We start from the raw sequence: 19052 nt of genomic DNA on the forward strand, positions 1-19052 counted from the left end.
ACACTGTCATAAAATTTAGGATAAATTATTAATACGTCCTAATAGTTAAATTTAATTCCGGTCAAGTCCTATTGAAGGTTAATAATAATAAAATTGTAACTAAAAATAAATTTTTATGACAATATTATGCATTTATTGCTAAAAATTAGAAATTAGTAATTTTTTTGTCACAATTTTTATAAAATGTTGCTAAAACTTACAATCAGTGACGTTTTTCTGTGATGAATTTTTCAAATTATCGTTGAAAACTGAAAATTAGTGACTTTTTTTAAACCATTGCTAAAACTTATAATTATTGAAGATTTTTGTAACAAATTTTTCAAATTATCGTAGAAAATTAACAATCAATAACTTTTTTTTGTTAGTGTTTGGTAAAAAAACATTATTAATTATCACGACACTTAGGCCTCATTTGGAAATAGATTATTTTAGTAACTTTTTTAAATTTTACGAATAGACATATAAAAAAGTAGAGATAGTAATGTAACAATTTATAATAACTTTTTAATTTTTTAACTAAAATATATAATTGACAAACAAAATCTTATTAAATAATAAATCTACTTATTAAGACTCACACATAAGTTTTGTTAAAATTTAAGTCCTACATTTATTTCTAACCATCTAAATCCCAATCCTAAACCCTCATTGTCCAGCTATCACACATTATCATTATTATCAACCAACACCCTCAACACCTTCACACTCTCGTCTATTACCTCAACCGTTTCTTACCCTTCCTAGCTGTAGACGTCCCCCGAACGCCCCGGGAGGGTTAAGTCCCGCTCTGTTCATTTGGGGTCACTACAGCTCGGACTCTTGAATGTCACGGTTCCTAATCTGAACCAAAGAGTCCAAATCCGGCAAATCATTTTGAGAAACTGATTTTTGAAAAAGTAGTGCCAAACATGGACTGCTTTGCCAGATACAGAGTCGCCACCTAAATGTTTTATTTTGAGAAATTTAGGAAACCCTGACTCGGTGCCAAAAGGCCACGTGTCCGTCATCACCAAAGTTGCCTCGGCTCGGGAACTTGGGTACGATTGGGGAAGGTCACTTCGTGAGCACCCCCGCTCGCCCGGTCGTAGACCGGCCTCTACTAACCATGATATCAATTTTTGAAAACATTGTGAGTTCTTATTCCGGTTATTAGCCTAGGTTACTATGTGATGCTCACAGCATATAAGTATAGACCGGGTCGCCCAGATTGGAACAAAACATTTCATGCTTGTTTTTGAAAATGGTTTGCTACTCGCAGGTAGGCTTGAAATATTTGATGATTTATTCCAATTCAGATAACCCAACCTTCACCCACAGGCATTCAGGCAGATATATCATGTAAGCACATAGCCTCATGGTAAGCATGCTATTCATGGCAGTCACTCACACGCATGCAAGGATGCTAAAGCATAAAGCTTACTGAGTACTCCAAGCCAAAATAGGAATTCATTAGAAATCATGCATGAATCCTAAGTATACAGAAATGCCTAATGCAACACATACAAAATGCAACTATAGCAGACTCGGCTATTCTAAGATGGTATATGAAATGCTACAGCTAATCATGTACTCAATTTGGAATTAAAATACCAATGCAGTTAGTATGATGCGCCGAGCCCGGTGCATGCAATACAGATGAATGAATGCAAACATGCTGTCATACTGTATGCTAATTTAAATGTGCCCTAATCTAACCATCAAAAGCGGATAAATAAAAGGGAGAAAGACGTGGGGTTGGAAGACATACATCACACTCACCCACACTTATTACAGTTGTGCCCTCGCGCAGAGGATCCGAATAAATATACAGTCCAAATATTACAGTCCCCAAATAAAAGAATATTACAGTCCAAAATATTACAGAATTCTAATTAATTAAAGAATTAACTAAGAAAGCAAATAAAACTGGCGTGCAGGCCAGGGACTGCCTTGCTTCTGATGGATGATGCATGTCCGGATTGTCTTGCGCGGAAATCCACCGGAATGCCCCAATTAGCCTCTGTTTACACCAGTTGTTCTTGAAAAGCGTGCCAAGTCCCGGAAGGTTGCTGATTCTTCGTTTTGCTGCAACAGAGAGTAGGAAAGGGGCATAGCAATGTATTTGCACAGATATATGCATGTCTCGATCCTCGTGCCACCAATCACGCATACCGAGGCATGATGGCAGAGGAGTCGAAATGCACAACTCAATATAGGATGAATGCACATGAAACTACAGCTAAAACCTAACTCCATCATGGATAATCCGGAGTGTCGGTGACTGGGGAATTGAGACACATTCCGTCACTCGAAGTACGAAATGTACCTCGTTTCCCGTGCCCGGGCTAACTCCTATTCCGGACACGATGCAATATGCATGATATGCATGAAATGCAACTAAGATATAATCCTAACATACTCAATGCTATGGAAGTGAAATGCCTCGAAGTACGTGCACACGGGCACACAAACTGAGAAAATGGCAGAATGCAATGAAAATGAGATGCCTCGAAATGCGTGTACATGGGCACACAAACCGAGGCAGTGGTAAAATGCTATGAAAATGAGGTGCCTCGAAATACGTGCACACGGGCACGCAAACCGAGGCGATGGCATACGCAATGAAAATGAGGTGCTTCGAAATGCGTGCACACGGGCACGCAAACCGAGGTAATGACAGAATGAGATGAAAATGAGGTGCCTCGAAACGCGTGCACACGGACACGCAAACCGAGGCAATGACAGAATGTGATGAAAATGAGGTGCCTCGAAATGCGTGCACACGGGCACGCAAACCGAGGCAATGACAGAATGTGATGAAAATGAGGTGCCTCAAAGTGCGTGCACACGGGCACGCAAACCGAGGCGGTAGCGGAATGTGATGCAAATGACGTACAGAATGCAATATGGACTTATACCAACATGAGTGAGCCTCAGCCACACTCACATAAGATGCCGATGGCAGAAAATGAGGTGCCTCGAAATGCGTGCACACGGGCACGCAAACCGAGGCGATGCATACGCAATGCAAATGACATGGAAATGACAAATGGGCTTATACCAACATGAGTGAGCCTCAGCCACACTCACATAGGATGTCGTCGGATAAAAATAAGGTGCCTCGAAATGCGTGCACACGGGCACGCAAACCAAGACAATGACAAAATGTAATGAAAATGACATGGAAATGACAAATGGGCTTATACCAACATGAGTGAGCCTCAGCCACACTCACATAGGATGCCGGCGGATAAAAATGGAGTGCCTCGAAATGCGTGTACACGGGCACGCAAACCGAGGCAATGATAAAATGTGATGAAATGGCATGGAAATGACAAATGGGCTTATACCAACATGAGTGAGCCTCAGCCACACTCACATAGGATGCCGGCGGATAAAAATGGAGTGCCTCGAAATGCGTGCACACGGGCACGCAAACCGTGGCAATGACAAAATGTGATGCAACATGGCAAAAATGATATGCAAGCATGCTAATGGAATTTTAGCAGCAAAACAAGGGGAAAACAGCCCCGGGATGAGGCGAAATGACATGAAATGCAAGGAAATGCCCCGAAATGCAACATAAGGCACCCGAAATGGCCTATAGCTATGCCAAACATGCACAATATGGACATGCAATGCAAAGACAGAAGCTAGACAGTCCCAAAAGATGCACTTTCACAGTTATAAACATGTCCAAACAGCAAGCATAGGTAAGGGAAAAATAGCATGCAAGAATAGGGGCCAAAAGAGGGGTAATGAAGCAAGTGGTATAAGAAAAACCCAAAATGAAAAATTTCCTTCTACAACACTGAAGAGGGACCAAAAATATGAATATTTACAGTATATGGCAGATCTCAAATCAGTATACAAATATGCCAAAAATGTGATGCAAGACAAGGCTCAAAAGGTGCTATAACATGAAGTATATAAAGTAATCACCAAACAGAAAAAAAGTGTGAATGAAACATGAAGTATAGGCCAAAATAAGGCCACTTTTAGTTCGGACCAAGGGCCAAAAACAGAAGTAAAGGGGGCTGCCAATTTATGCAAAAATGGGGCCAAATAGGGGATATAACTACAAGTGACACATGGAAGCACCAAACAATGTTGAGCCCTTCTCCAATGTTGAAGAGGGGCCCAAAATAAGCCTTATATCAGTTTATAACATGCTCAAAAACAGATTGCTCATGGGCCAAAAATAGCATGCAAAATCATGACATACAAGATGATCAATAAAGCAAGTATATTATGGAGGGCTCAAACAGGGTTGAGCCCTTAATGAAAAGTGAATATGAGCTCAAAATATGGCCCTTTTCAGTTAGGGCCGGAGCTTGAAACCAAAAAGAAGTGGGACTTAGAAATAGATCAAGAAAAAGGTTCAAAAGGGTAAAAGTATTACTTACCCTTGAAGAATCAAACTTTTGTTGCTTCTTGGATGGATTTGCAGCTTCTTTAGCCTTCAAGAATCCTTCCTTGTTGCTGGAAATGAGATGGTGGTGGTAGAGCTTGGTGGTGTAGAAGGAATGATGGTTAGGGGCTTAGGGTTTTTTGAAGAATTGAGAAGGAAGAAGATGGAGTTGTGTATGGAGGCTTGAAGGTGAAATTTTCTAACCCCAACAAAGGAGGCCACCAGCTGGTTATAAGGGTTCAAAAGGGGGTGTAAAGGTGGGGGAAAAGGAGAGCAAAATTCCCCCACAAAATATCCCCCGGATAAATATCTTGTCTGGGGGATATTGCCCCACAGCTGTAAAGTGCACAGTGCAAGGAACACGGCCGGCCTCTCACTTTTGTTGGAGGTGGCCGGCCGGCCACACCCCCTAGCCGGCCGGCTAGGGGTCAAAAGGTTCAATGAGATTTTCTGGCCGGCCAGCTATTGGGGAGGTACTCCTATGTGTGTACAACACAACCATGTGGTTAAAATTCCAAGAAAGTGGGTCTAAGGGGTTCAACATTAGCTCGGAAAGAGGGGTTCAAAAGGGTCAATTTGAATTACTGGCCGGCCATGAACTTTTAGGATCCTCCCAAGTGTGTAGATCACAAATATGTGGTTGAAAGTTGGCAACACTAACCCTAGGGTGTTCAACATTAGCCCGAAAGTTGGAAAAACGGGCGCCGGGAGGCTCCGGAGGAGAGATAACTGGTTTCTGCAACAATTACTAGCCTTCCACCCTTCCATGACCTTCCTAGTGATGAAACAGAGGTACCTGCCAAAAATGAGCAAAAACCGATGCAAAACGAATGTTCGGGGGCCAAAACACGCAGTTCGGGATCCCGAAAATAGGCTGTTAAGCACCGAAATTTCCGGGACCCCAGTGTCCCTCAAAAGGGAGCAAATAGGAAGTATGCCAAAAATCGGAGCAAAAGGAGATGGTTAAGCGGTCCCGAACCGAGGCACACGGCCTAACGGCCCCGAAAACCGGAAACCGGGCTCCGAAATGGGAAAAATGGCCTACGGCCACCAAATGTAGCCCACGGGCATTGAGAGATAGTCTACGGGACCTCTCCCTTCCCTCAAGAAAAGAAACAGAGAAAACCGAGTCTGGTTCGCAAACCGAGACAAGGCACAGAAGAGGGTTCGGAAATCCGGAGGCGGGGCTCGCAGCCAAGACTCTGAAACTTCTGAACAAGCACATTATGCAATATCACCAAGTGCTCAACTGGTGACGTCTGAGTCTCAAGGTCGGTCAAAAATGGGGTGTCTACACTAGCCCGTTTTCACTCTCTATTGGCCATTTCCTAGCTTTGACCACTACCTATAAGCCATATTTATTTGGCGAATTGAATTAAGTTGAATTAATATTCCATAATTAATAGTCTTAGGATTACAAATTCCTTTAAATTGTGTATCTTATCCTATATTTGAATTGATTTAGGATTATAAAGAGGGACTAATAGTCCAAATTTAGTCCTCTAATTTATATTCTATCTCCCTCTATGAGAATGAATAGTCCATTATATGTGAGATATCATATTCGGATGAATTGTTAGTCCGTACTTCAATTGGTTAACCAAACATTGGATTAATAATTTTATTAGATTGTTAGTGCAATCCCAAGCTCATGTCCACCCAAACAAACATGACATTTCCCTCATACACTATATAACCCTTCTTTTCCTTTTTAGTGAATTGCACTCCTTCATCTCTCTTACCATCGTGCTACTTCATTCCTGCAATCCGATTCCTATGACCTCCACTCATATAGCCATCTCACTATCTGACGCCACCCCAACCATTTGATGCCCTCATATTTGCAACCATGCGAACCAGAAGGTGAAAGAAATCAACTGAGATGTGAAATAAATCGTCCATATGGGTGGTAGAGAAAATTGTAAGGGACAATGGAAGGCAAAAAGGGTCGGAGGGTGATCGAAGTTAATTATGGTAAATGATAGATGTGTGGAATAATGATAGAGGTAGGTTTTGAGAGAGTGAGGATTGGTTTTATATTAAGAGGATATTCAAAGAAATAGATAGTAGATGCAAGTAATAATCCCTGGACAATTATAAAAATCCTCCTCTCATTCTGGTGAGCATAGTCATTAAAATCTCCTATAACAAGCTAGGGTTTACTTGGACTCAAAGATTCAGAACAGAACTCAGAACCAGAACAGAACTCAAAGATTCAGAGAACGCATCAACAACTGTAATCTCATTGACTTAGGAAGTGTAGGGCGTCGGTTTACTTGGACCAATAACAGACAAAGCATGGCTAACACCATGTAAAGGCTAGACAGAGCCATGTGCAATGAGCAGTGGCAAGCTTTGTTCCTTGAAGGCTCTGTGCGGACCCTTCCCAGAACCTATCCCAGAACCTATTCGGATCACTCTCCACTGGTGGTTTACACCCAAGGTATGCATTCATCAACCCCTCTTAATAGACCTTTCCGTTTTGAAGCTGCTTGGTTATGCCATCCTGGTTTTTTCGATGTTGTCCATAAATCTTGGCTTAATATGGAGTTTAAACTTCTTGAAGCCATTGACAACTTCACCCACAATACTAAAATATGGAATAAAGAAGTTTTTGGTAACATCTTCAAAAGAAAAAGAAATCTTTTGGCTCGTATTGAAGGCATACAAAAATCCCAAGCTGGTAATTTTTCTCATAGCCTTCATTTTCTTGAGAAAGATCTCATTAGGCAGTTTAACATGACCCTGCTCCAGGAAGAAATTCTGTGGTACCAGAAATCCCGTAATAAGTGGCTCACCATGAGTGATGGGAATACAAAATTCTTTCACACCTCTACCCTTACCAAGAGAAGAAAACTAAAAATCTAGGTCATAAAGGATGAGAGTGGCACCTGGATCTCTAACAGTGATGATCTTAAAGCCCATATTTTGAACCATTTCACCAATCTGTTCCATTATGAAGAAACTCATGTGCTTGATAATTGGGTTAATCTTGCTAGAAATGGCATTTCTAGAGATGATAATGCCAATCTTCAATTACCTGTGACTAACACTGAAATCTGAAATGCTGTTAAAAGCATTAAAGCTTTTAAAGCCCCTGGTAAGGATGGGCTCCAAGCTGTCTTTTACCATAATAACTGGAACATAATAGGTAATTTTGTCTGCCATTTTGTCAAAGATTGTTTCCACCACAAGGCTATCCCCACTGAGATCAATGAAACACAAATTGTCCTTATTCCCAAACTTCAGAACCCTGAGTCTATCAAGCAATTTCGCCCTATAAGCCTCTGTAATGTCACCTACAAGACCATTACTAAAATTATTGTCAACCGCCTTCGACCCTTTCTCTCTGACCTCATCAGCCCCAACTAAAGCAGTTTTATCCCTGGGAGGACTACTACTGATAACATTATCATAACCCAAGAAATTCTCCACACCCTTAGAGGTAAGAAAGGCAAGGTTGGAGGCATGGTTCTCAAAATAGATTTGGAAAAAGCCTATGATCGCATTTCCTGGGATTTCATCCACCACTCGCTTAAAGAGCTTAATCTTAATCCTGATTGGATCACTCTTATTATGAACTGTGTGTCTAACGTTAACTCGGCCATCATTTGGAATGGAGAGACCTTACCCAGCATTAGTATGGGCAGAGGACTCAGACAGGGGGATCCCCTATCCTCCTACCTATTTGTGCTTTGCATGGAAAATCTGTCCAATATGTTTCGAAAAAATTCTGAAAATGGTGAATGGAAAGGCCTTCAAGCATCTAGAACCAGCCCTCCCATTTCCCATTTATTTTTTGCTGATGATCTTATCTTATTTGCTAGAGCTACTAGAAGAAATTGTGATTGTATCATGGATGTTCTTTCTGAATTCTGTGCTATGTCTAGTCAAAAAATCAATTTTCAGAAATCCAAGCTGTTCTTTTCTTCTAATGTCCCTAGAAGGGAAGCCACTTCTCTCAGCTTTCATGTTGGCATTTCCCTCACTGCTGATCTAGGTAAATACCTGGGTACCCCCCTCCTCCATAGCAGAGTTTCCAAATCCCAGTTTACTGCCATCCTTGATAAAATGGCCCACAGACTATCTAGATGGAAAGCAAAAAACTTGTCCCTAGCTGGTAGAACAACCCTCATTAAGGCTGTCATTTCTGCTATGCCTAACCATCTTATGCAAACTATGGAAATCCCTAGGAAAGTTTGTGACCAAATTGACAAACTCAATAGAAATTTCCTCTGGAGTAGTACTGAAACTAGGAGAAAAGTCCATCTAGTGAACTGCAAGCAGGTCTGCAAAAGTAAGAAACATGGGGGTTTAGGTATTAGGCAAGCCAGAATCCAGAATTCTGCCCTTCTTTCTAAGCTTGGTTAGAAAATTGTCACTAACTCAAATAAGCTGTGGTGTGAGGTCCTCAAAACTAAGTACCTAAAAACCCATTCTATATCCAACTGGCCCATTAGGAGACAAGCCTCTCGTACCTGGAAAAGCATTATTAAAAACAGAGATGTCTTAGATAGAAATATTAAATGAGATATTAGGACTGGAGAGCATGCCTCTCCATGGACTGACTGGTGGTGTGGTGAACAACCTCTATGCATGACAAATCAGGGACTACACACTGATGATCTAACCAAAGTCAATTCCATCCTTGATGATGATGGAAACTGGGACCTCACTTCACTTTATAACCTACTTCCTCAACAGACCTTAGATACCATTCTAAGAATCCATAGACCCAGGTATGTGCTCTATAATGACACTCCTCATTGGAGAAGCTCCCCCACTAGTAAGTACTCTATTGCAGCAGCTTACCAAGCCTTATCTATCCGCGATTCTGATGGACCTAACTGGCAATGGATTTGGAAATTAAAGGCCCCTCACAAACTGAGAACATTTCTCTAGCTTGTCATGCATGAAAGATTACTTACTAATCATATGAGACTCATCAGGAATCTGTCAGACACAGATCTATGTCCCAGATGTCATTCATCCAAAGAAGACATGCAACATTTATTCAGAAGCTGCATAAAAGCTAAGGCCATCTGGCTGGGTCTGCAGAACTTTACCTGGTGGCAACACAGCAACAGTGCTACCTTCAAGGATTGGATCACAACCAATATCCAAAGCAAGGAACATCTCAACAATACTCACTAGTCCACAGTTTTTTTGATAGCCCTATGGATCATTTGGACAGAGAGGAACAAAGAAGTATTTGAGAATCTTACTCAACCTCCTCATATCTACTCCAGACGGCTATAGAAACTCAGGAAGCTTTTCAAGCTATCCTTCACCCAAACTTTAAAGATCCTACACTAATGCTCTGGTCTTGTCCTATTGCAGGTCAGCTTAAACTCAACACCGATGGATGCTCCAAGGGTGATCCTGGCCAATCTGGTTTTGGTGGATTACTTCGAGATGAAATAGGTACCTGGGTTTGGGGCTATTATGGCTATTTAGGCAACTGTACAAGTCTTGAAGCTGAACTTTGGGGCATATATAGAGGGCTCACCATAATCATGCAGAAAAGAATGGCTAACATCCAAATCGAAACTGACTCCCACCTGGCCATGGAACTCATCCGAGACAGAGCTGGAGAGAATTCGCCATATCGAGCACTTATTCAAGATGCAAACTTCATACTCAGAAGATGTCAATGCACTATTGCCACAATTCCCATGGAAACAAATCACAGTGCAGATGCTATGGCTAATCCTGGAGTGAATCAGCAGGAACATCTCCTCTTTCTAGAAGACCCACCTAATTCCATTTTCTCTTTGCTAGCTACTGACATGATCAATGTTGGTTCAAGAAGGGATTCTAATATCCCATGACTTTAGTGTTGTAATATGTTTTTCTCTTCAGTTGAATCAAAAAAAAAATTATAAAAATCCCAGAAGTGAACGTGTCCACCATATCTTTCTCACAATAAAAATTAAAAGTCAATTCCTTTATGAAATAAACTTATAACTTGAGAGGCATTTCAATCAATTTTGCTACATTTTTTAGTTCTTACTCAATTGATTTTTACTTTTCATTTTATTTGTACATAAAACTATCAAACTTGTAAATTTTACATTCACAAGAAATATAAATTTTGTTTGAAAATTAAAATCCATCGTGTAAGTAGTTATCCATAATGGATAACAATGCAAAAAATAAAAAATAAAAAGTATCCATCATAAAAATTGATGTCGGTACTAATTTATTAAGAGCATTCCATTCTGAATCCTTTGATTTCTCAAATCACAAATACTTTCTCTACCCCCACGATTGTTGCCCCGGGATGGAATTAAGAAAAGATTATTATGGGGGCTATGGTCTTTTTATTTTTGCAAAAAAAAATATAATTTATTATGGTATTTTAAAAATATATATCTCATTTTATATATAAAATGTTCTCCAGTATAAAAAATACATATCTTATTCTATCCCATCGTATATTCTCTTTTTATTTTGCACCAAAAAAACTTTTCATCCTATCAAAAATTGTTTCTATGATTTTTTTTTTTTTTGTGTGTAGATATAATTTATATACCATATTGTACATACATGTGTGCTTATATATATAATGAAAAATTTTATTTGTCTTTTAACCCCTCCGATGATGAAATCCTAATTCCGTCCCTGATTGCTCCTTCAATAATTTGTTTTTTCCTTTCATAATTTATGTGGATATTGTGAAAATTGTTGAATTTGTGTCATTTTAATTAAATCAATATACATCTATACTTTTTATTATTTTATGAATGAATAATTTCAACTAGTACTAATTGCTTAGTAAAAAAAAGTGATTAACCAACAAAAATTTATTAGAAAATTCTCCTTCAAATACATGTATTAAGATATTATTGTATTTCAATAATTCTTATTATTTTGGACATTTGATTCATAACATCATAATTTTCATATTTAAAGTATTTTATGGACAAATTTATCCTTACAAATAATTTTTGAATTCTTATCACCTTAATGATACAACATTCACACTAAATAAATTTGACAGTGTGAATGTTAACGCGCTTTTCACCCATAGGTTTTATTGCAACATAAGAAAATAAAAAAGATTTATGAATAAATATTTCAAAATAAATTATAAACACTAATATTGTAATTTGTCAAAAGTTATTTTTGAAATTTGTTTTCTTTAGCGAAAAAACATACTTTAGCACAAAAACAAAAACAAAAAAAATTGACAGATATTTTTTAATTTTTTGTTTATTTTTTTTTTAAAAAAAAAGAAAGAAAAACCCGAAAACGAAAACGAAAACGAAGAAATCAAAACGGAACAGTGTTTATGATTCATCTCTCTCTCTAGAGATCGAGAGAGAGGGAGATGGGAATGGCGGAGAATGGAGTGGCGTACAAGTGCATGAGAAGGAAGAGCTTGAACAGTCTTAGAGAAGTATGTTTCAATAATAGGAAATTTATGAAGAATCTCACAAACGTCTACACAATTCCTCACTTCAAATGGGAGCTCTCTCGGCAGAGATACAAGTTTTTATATAATTTATACAAGAAAAATGCATGAGACCTCCCGTGGGGGTTGCTGGGATCTCACCTGATTAGCCAAAAAATTGTTTGTTTGTTTGTTTGTTTTTTTTTTTTTTGTTTTTCATTGGCAACCCCCCACGTGGAGGTGGAGTGCTGGGGGTCTTGGCCAGTTGGGAGTCTCCAGCAAGACCCTTTATACAAATAACTTTTTATATTTCGATGTTCCCTTGGTAAATTTCAAAAACAAAAATCCACGAGATATTTTATATTTTCTAAACAACTAATTTTTTTGACACATTTTTCTGAGAAAAAAATTTAAGATACAAGTTTTGAAAACAAAACAAAGAAATCTTTTATTAAATGTAACAAATTTTCCATAGTCATATTTGTCAATCTCATTTACTTTTTATAATTTTTACTCTGCTGTTACAATTTAGTACCTACCTATTTTCTTTAACCCCCAACATTCCCATAATTTTTTATTACAATTACACATTGTCATAAAATTTAGGATAAATTATCAATAGGTCTTAATAATTTAACTTAATTCCTGTTAAATCCCATTGAAAGTTAGGGCTGGTTTGGGGTGTCTTAAAAAAGTACACTTTTTGTCTTTTTAGACTAAAAAAGTTGAGAAAAAAATATGGAGGTTTGAGTTAACTTTTTGACTTTTTATGGAAAAATGTGTATTAAAAAATTATATAAAAAAATGTGTAAGAGAATATTAGAGAGAAGTGGGCCCAGCCGTACTACATGCGTGTGTGAATTGGAGTAGGAAATTATTGGCTAATTTTTGGGCATTGTACTAGATGGTTTTGTTTGGCCCGTGGGGTCATAACGGGTCCCATTTTAATAATCTGAACCGTTCAATGTGTGCAATGCGTCGAACACTATGTACTTATAAAAAATCACGTTAATCGGATATCGATAGCTATCTGATCAGATTTATTTATTTTTCAATCATAAATTATAACACCATCCATTAGTTGTACATAACTGACTTGATCATATAGTTATCGATATCTGATCAATGTGATTTTTTGCAAATATATAGTACCTGACGATTTCTACACATTGAACGGTTCAGATTGTCAAAATGGGACCCGTGATAGCCCCATGAAACGAACAACGGTGTGTGTAAAAAGCACACCCAATCATTTCTTGTTTTCCCCGCTGCCACACAGCAGCTGCACGGGTCATCAATTCCGTGTGTACTATTGTCGAAAAAAATTGATTTTTTAATTTTTTTTTTTTATGAATAGTGATATCTTTTTGAATTTTGGAGTAACTTTTTGACTTTTTGACTTATACAGTAGAGGCCAAACAAGCCCTTAATATGTGAGAGCACACATTTAATTATTCTAATAATAATAATAATTAAAATAATTTTGCATCATAAGACGTGAATAATAAATTAATTTTATCTAAAATTTATTTAAAATATATATTAGTGTATAAGTTAATTTTAAATCAATCTAATTTAATCACTAACAAAAATATTTTTAAAAATAATAATTTTGTAGGTATTTAATATTTATTGTTTATAATTTAATTTAATGAAGATTAAATAGAATAATTATTTTTATTAAATACTTTAGTTAAAAACTTAAATTAATTAATTTTAAGAAACTCACACCCAAAAAGAAAAAAAAAAGGCATTGATTTAGACCCTCTTAAAATATTCACTTCCACAACTCCCTCACACACATAGAGGTTGGAGATTGGGTGAGAAGAAGAAAAAAAAAAAAAAAAAAAAAGTTTAACCAATCAAAATTAAAAGGAATTAAAGGGTGACCTCCAAAGGGTTTCAACCTTTATTCAAAAAAAAAAAAAAAAAACAAAAAAAAAAAAAAAAAAAAAAACAAAATCGGTGGCAAGTGTGTCTGATTAATAACCCAACGCTTGTATGCATGCATGTGATGGTAGGAAAATAGGATCATTATTTGCGTTGGGTTTAAAAGATATGATGGGACGTATTATAATGATGAGAGAGAGAGAGCCTCAGATGATGAGCCTCTACGAGTCTTTTGAGATGAGAGTAAAAAGTTAGCTTCATTTATTTCGAGTCATATTATTTTTTATAATTTTTATTTATAAAAAAAATAAATTAAAAAAATTAAAAAATTAATTTTTTAACAACTTTTCAAAACAGTGTATATATGATTTGCATCTTTCTTCTCAACTGATAGGAGAAAAGTTATATAAAAAAAAAATTAAAAAATAATAATAATTTTCTATGAGCTAAGTTGAGTTAAAAATAGAAGGAAGATGAGTGGGAGTTGAGCCACCATTTCATTACTCCATTTTAATCTTACCATTGAGGCTTCGTTTGACATGTAATATTTTTAATTTAAAAATCAAAATGTTATTAAAAAAATTAAAAAATTTATAATTTATACCAAAAAATTAATAATTTTTTTTTTTTACTTTTTGTATATATTTTTATAAAAAATTGAAAAGTCATTTTAAACATACTAATTTTTTTACCTCATATTTTAGCCTAAAAATTAAAATTTTACTAAAATAATTTGTTCCCGAACGAGGCCTTAAGTAAGAAAAATCTTTCAACTCTCTCATTTTTTTTTTTATTTGTTGAAAATTTTAGATTTGTGATCATATGATTGCAACTAGGATTTTATTTATAGTTGCAACTTTTATGTAAATTTTGTGAGTTGTGTATCAAATATTTGAAGGTTATTTTATATATTAGTAGCCTTAAAATCATTGTAAAATCTTGGAATTAGACTTGCACGCGTAGTTTGTACCATTAAAGAGATGATCAAAGATTTTATTTGATTTGATTATATGACACTTAAATTTGTCAGAAACTTGTACGAATTTTTAGACAATTTTATACTCAAAATTTGGAGATGATTTCTTCTACAAAGTTGTTACGAATGATATCTAGTTCATCCACGAATTTTTGTAACGATTATTCTAATTTTGTATGAATTTATAAAAAAATTTAATTAAATATGAAATTGCAGACAAATTTTTCTGCATGTTAAAAAAATCATTAAAAGTCCTATATTAAACCAAATCTGGTAATTTTTAAATACAAAATGAAATTTGAGAAGTTTAGTTTCATAATAAACTTTTTAATTATAGAATTGATTTATAAATTTAAGCGTGGAATTATTTTAAGAAAATGTGACGAATCTATGTCATGAAATTTCTTGAAATTTTACATAATTATTTATAACTTATTTTGGGAATTTTTTTCTAGAAAATGACCATAACATGTTTGTTGAATATTTCATGTAATTTCATTAATTTTAGAATTGTATAAATAATTTATTTATAATTTTAATTACAAAAAGTGGCAAATTGAGAAGGAACTAAGATTAATACTCAAATATTTATTAGGACTAAAAAAAATATTATGCTAGTCTAATTAATTGAATCATTTAAATTAGTAATCCATGCATGTGTGTCGTTGTGGTTCATTTTTAAGTATTTAAAATTATGATTTCATACTATGGTTTAATTTAACTGTTTATTATAATTTTGTACATTGATTGATTATTTTATAACATACGTGTAATATTTTTTGTTGGGACTTTTAATGAAATGGTATAACACTTATGGTGAATGATTATAAAAACTAACTAAAATGATTAACGGCATATACAAAATTAACGATTGAGGTTTGATATCGATAATTCAGGGTGAGCCCTGGTTTTTAATAATTTTTACATAATTGTGTCGCGAAACCCTAAGATGACCCGGAACTTATTTGAACACTTATCGGTATTTGGTTTTGGGATAAGAGTAGATGAGCGGGTGGCATGCAGGGAGGTTACATACCCTTGACAAACCGTTCCTTTGGGACAGACCACAGATGCCACGACTTGGGTATATAACTCTGAGTGTTGGCATCCTTGGTAGTTACAGTTAGTAACACTTGAATATTTGACTAAGGGGGATTTTCAAATTAACCGTGACCATGACTTAGTGCTTGGTAAGAAAATCTCTTTGGTGGAATTTTTAGTGTCACCTAAACAATTAAAATTGTTAAAATTATTTTAATAGTTGTTATATTGTTATTCTATTAATTTTGTTATTTTCTCTTAATTGTCATGATTATTAATTTAATTAATTTTCTCTTAAAAAGAATGGTAGGCTTGTTATGTTTTCTTAACATGTTGCAAAACTCATGACATATGTTTTGTTGCCCTGACATTTTATGCCAGATTTTAACGAGAAAAGAATGGAAGCTAAAATTGAAACCGCTACTATTATAGAGCCTTAGCTAACTTGAAGCCATGACTTTAGCAAAATAAAATTTTACTGTCATATGTATTAAGGATTAAAGATGTTATAATGTTGCTTAATGTTGTATTTGGACTTTTAATTTTTTGTTCTTTATATTTAGTGTTGTTAAACATTTGGTTGTATGAAAATTAAAAATTTCCTATTAAGATGTTAAATTTTTAACTTAATAAGTTATTTGTTATTTAATTTCCTATGATGTTTCAAAAAAATAAATAAATAAATAAATAATTGGGCTGTCACATAATCCTAGTAAAATTGTAGCTAAAATAAATTTTTGTGACAATTTTATGCATATATCGCTAAAAATTAACAATTACTAACTTTTTTTGATCACTTTTTATAAAATATTGTTAAAACTTACAATTAGTGATTTTTTTTGTGACGAATTTTTTAAACTATCACTAAAAGCTGAAAATTAATGACTTTTTTTGTGATTTTTTAAAAACTATGCTAAAACTTATAATTATTGAAGATTTTTGTAATAAAATTTTAAAACTGTCACTGAAAATTAACAATTATGATATTTTTTTTTGATAGTGTTTAGTGAAAAAGTCATTAATTATCACGACACCCATTGAATAATGAGTCTATATATTAGAATTTACACATAAATCCCCCATAAAATTTAATTCCTCCCTTTTATCTCTAATCATCTAAATTTCAACCCTAAACCTTCTGGCATATTTTGAAAAGTGGATTAAAAGTCACTTCTCAACTTTTAACCCACTTCTCTCTCTCACAAAAAAAATAAAATAAATAAATAAATAATTTTTAACTATTTCCCCAAAACATCCCTCTCTATCTAGCTATCACTCATCATCATCATTATCAATCAACACCATCAACACCTCCACACTCTCCTCTGTTACCTTAATCCTTTTTTACCCTCCCTAGCTCGTTTTCACCCTCTACTGGCCATTTCCTAGCTCCAATAGGGTATGTTTGTTTGGACAGATTAGATAGAGAGTAATTGTAATTCATCATACTATTAATCTTGGGATATATTATCTTTGAACTATTTAATTGGACTGGATTTGTATCATATATTTGTTTAGTCATAAGCAATGGCGAAAAGAGGTAAGGGTCAGGGGGTCACGTGTCCTCTGAATTTTGGGATTTTAAAAAAAAAAATAAAATTGTAAACATAAAGAAAATATTTTAAATAAAAAAAATTACAAAAATATTATTAAAGTGAAATGCCAATGACATTTTTAAAAATTATGAGAATAATAATGGTTGTTTTAATTGAAAAGGAAGAGATTACTATTAATCATATTATCTATAAAAAAAATTTGAATGTAACGGTGATGTCATTATTATTGACATGCAAGTATAAGTAATCTCACTATAAAGATATGAAATTTATTGGATTGTTAGTTACATTTGACATGTGAAGTTCACTCTCTGTGTGTTTATATACTATTAGTTGATGATATCACATATTAATGATGATGTGGTAGTAACCATTATATTGAATTTTTAATCAAATTTTGTATTAAAATTTTTTATCATTATATAATTTATTTTAAGATTTATATCCATATTTTTTTTTGTATTGTCCATGATATACTAGTTACAAATAACATTATTTTTTTAATGTTTCTCGAAATTAATCGTAAAAACTTGTATGAAATATTTTTATAAAAAATTTCGATATTGTAATTAATAAATGTCCCGTCTAATTTAATTGTCTGACTACGCCACTGGTCATGAGATTAGATATCTGGATTTGACTATTTTTAATAAATTCAATGTTTGGTTGGACAAACTGGATAAAGATAAATGTTTAAGAAATTATTTTACCCTTGCAATTTATAATTTTTATTTAATATATAATTTTAAATCTGTAATCTATAATTTATAATTTAGCAACATGAAAAAAAATTCATTTACAAGGCCATAATTTTTAATTTATTATTTTCAATTAAATTAAATTTATAAATTATAAATTATAATTTTTATTTTTTATTTAATATATAATTTTAAATTAACAACACTAAAAAAATAATTTTATTTAATATATAAATTTAATTTTTTAACAACACCAAAAAAATTAATTTATAAGGCCATAATTTATAATTTATATTTTTTATTTAATATATAATTTTAAATTAACACCACTAAAAAAATAATTTATAAATGTTCGAAAGATTGTTTTACCCTTTTTTAATTGTTTATTAAATAATAACATGGGGTAAAATAGACATTTTACACATTAGTTCAATGGGATACCAATCCCATAGAAATAATCCCACCTCTCAGGATACAATAATCTCTTATATGAAAGACTAATAGTCCGAAAAAATTATTAATCCAGAACAAAAAAAATTAAACCAAACAACGGTAATAGTCTAATCACATAATCCAATCCTTCAAAACAAACCCCACCTATTTGTACATAAAACTATCAAACTCGTGTACATTTTACATTCAGCAATGCTACAGACCCCCACTGGGGATGACCCCCAGTGACCCCAGTGCCACGTGTCGGCCTGGGGTTGGCTGAAAACTCAAAAAAAAAAAAAAACTGTTTTTTTTTGGACCAATGGGAGGTGATCCCAGTACCCCCACTGGGGTCCAAAGCTTTATTCATTTTACATTTATAAGAAATATAAATTTTATTTGAAAATTAAAATTCAGCGTTTAAGTAGTTATCCATAATGGATAAGAATTCAAAAAAATAAAAAAATAAAAAATATCCATCATAAGCTTTTGATGTCGGTACCAGTTATTAAGAGCATTCCATGCTGGATCAAAGACCCAATCACAAAGACTTTCTCTGCCGCCCCACTGAGTTTGCTGAGTTTTTTTTTTTTTTTAAGTATTTAAAAAACAAAACAAGAGGATTAATTCACTTTTTAAATTATTTATAAAATTAATTTATTTTTTAAAATAA

The sequence above is a fragment of the Camellia sinensis genome, chromosome 7 (genome assembly GCF_055761805.1).
Source record: "Camellia sinensis isolate YWXY chromosome 7, ASM5576180v1, whole genome shotgun sequence".
NCBI classification, from domain to species: domain Eukaryota; kingdom Viridiplantae; phylum Streptophyta; class Magnoliopsida; order Ericales; family Theaceae; genus Camellia; species Camellia sinensis.